The sequence below is a fragment of the Galeopterus variegatus genome, unplaced genomic scaffold, assembly GCF_000696425.1.
Source record: "Galeopterus variegatus unplaced genomic scaffold, G_variegatus-3.0.2 Scaffold7183, whole genome shotgun sequence".
NCBI classification, from domain to species: domain Eukaryota; kingdom Metazoa; phylum Chordata; class Mammalia; order Dermoptera; family Cynocephalidae; genus Galeopterus; species Galeopterus variegatus.
The window spans coordinates 146,866-148,173 of NW_007733294.1; the positions used below are offsets into that span (position 1 = coordinate 146,866).

Sequence of the window (1,308 nt, forward strand, 5' to 3'; positions counted from 1 at the left end):
GTTTGCTTCCCCCATGCATGGAGCAGGCCAGAAATGCCAAGCAATAAATGCCCCAGGAGCAGCCCCCACAGGCGTAACAGACAAGAGTTGGTGGATAAATACTCCACTACCCTTGGCCTTTGCTGGGAGAACTCTAAGACACATGCTCCGCACTGCCTCCAGAGCCCCTCGGTGGAACTAAGTTCCAGGTGCTCACAGTAGGAACGTTCTTGAAAACGTACCCATTTATTGGTTGTTTTCCTACCTTATTTTCCCCTCCCTGGTCAGTGTTTGTTAGATCATTCACAATACACAACTTGCACCGAAATGCTTGTTGCAGGATATGTTTTTAGGACAGGAAAGTTGATAAACACCTGGAGAGGAACACCCACCATTCACCGGGGCTGCTTCAATACAAATAATTGCATATTTAGGACAATGTTATACCACTTACCATAGATGAAAACATCAAAAAGCACAGGCAATAAATAGAATAGTCATAGAGATAAATACTAAAAATTAAACTTTAAAGCATGCATCTGTTTTTTATCTAGAAACATCTCAAGTACCACACTTTTTAAAGCACTTCCCTAAACTATCAAAGATTATATGTATGAGATATATATCAGTGATATTTAATAATAATATATGTAATTATCATTCAAGCAGAAAAGGAAATGCTACCTTCTGTGGTTGTACTAGATTGTGATGTTTCTTCCAAAGCAGAATGTTTTAAATTTAGTGGATCGAATGCCTTTAGATCCCATTTAATGCATCAAGTGTCTTTTTAAATTTTTTCAGCTTTATTGAGGTAGGGTTGACAAACAAAAACTTGTATGTATTTAAGTAATACAACATGGTGTTTTGACTTTGTACATCTTGTGTAAGGATTCCCACAATTCAGCTACCTAAGACTTCTCATCAGAAACAATGCAAGCCAGAAACATACAGTGATATCTTTTCTTTAAGGATTTAAAAATTGTTTTTCATTGTACATGTTTATGGGGTACAGTTTGTTGTTTCAGCACATGTATATATTATATAACGATCTAATCAGAATAGTTAGCATATCTATACCTAAACATTTATCATTTCTTTGTGGTTATAACATTCAAGATCCTCTTTTCTGGCTATCTCAAAATATGCAATACAATATTCTTAGTTATTGTCAAACTACTGATAGAAAAAAAATACGGCAACCTAGAATTCTGTGCCTGGTGAAAATATTTTTCAAAATTGAGAGAAAAATGAAGCCTATTCACACATTTAAAGATAGAATTCATGACCAGAAGAAGAAGACCAGCATCCAGCTTCAGTGTATTAGACCAT

At 35.7% G+C, this 1,308-nt stretch overlaps 1 protein-coding gene across 1 annotated transcript in view; it reads right to left on the bottom strand.

Moving 5' to 3' along the window:
* LOC103607154 (putative EGF-like module-containing mucin-like hormone receptor-like 4) overlaps positions 1-1,308 on the bottom strand; it is a 58,528-nt gene that overhangs the window by 13,823 nt on the left and 43,397 nt on the right. The window lies entirely within an intron of this gene.